Here is a 391-nt window from a genome sequence, read left to right on the forward strand (position 1 = left end):
TGCACGGCTGAACTTCCCTCACGTTAATTTACGTTGCCCGGACAAGGCACTTACACTCCCTTCTTTTCTGAGATTTTAGTGGGACGGATAAATTATCTTTCAAGATTTTTTGTTTTCCTTGCCAAATTATGGCAAATTGGATATCTTTCTTCCCAAATTATCGCAAAGTGGATATTTTCCTTGCCAAATTATCGCAAAGTGGATATTTTCCTTGCCAAATTATCGCAAAGTGGATATTTTTCTTCCCAAATTATCGCAAAGTTGATATATAATCTCTCAATATATTCCAAAGTGGATATTTTCCCCTCATTCTACTTCCTTAACTTGCTCTAAATCCCGTTTTGAGAAAAGGAACATTTAATCCATTTTTCATTCTCGTTATACAAAGATA

Source organism: Penaeus monodon, chromosome 25, assembly GCF_015228065.2.
Source record: "Penaeus monodon isolate SGIC_2016 chromosome 25, NSTDA_Pmon_1, whole genome shotgun sequence".
In the NCBI taxonomy this organism is placed as follows: Eukaryota; Metazoa; Arthropoda; class Malacostraca; order Decapoda; family Penaeidae; genus Penaeus; species Penaeus monodon.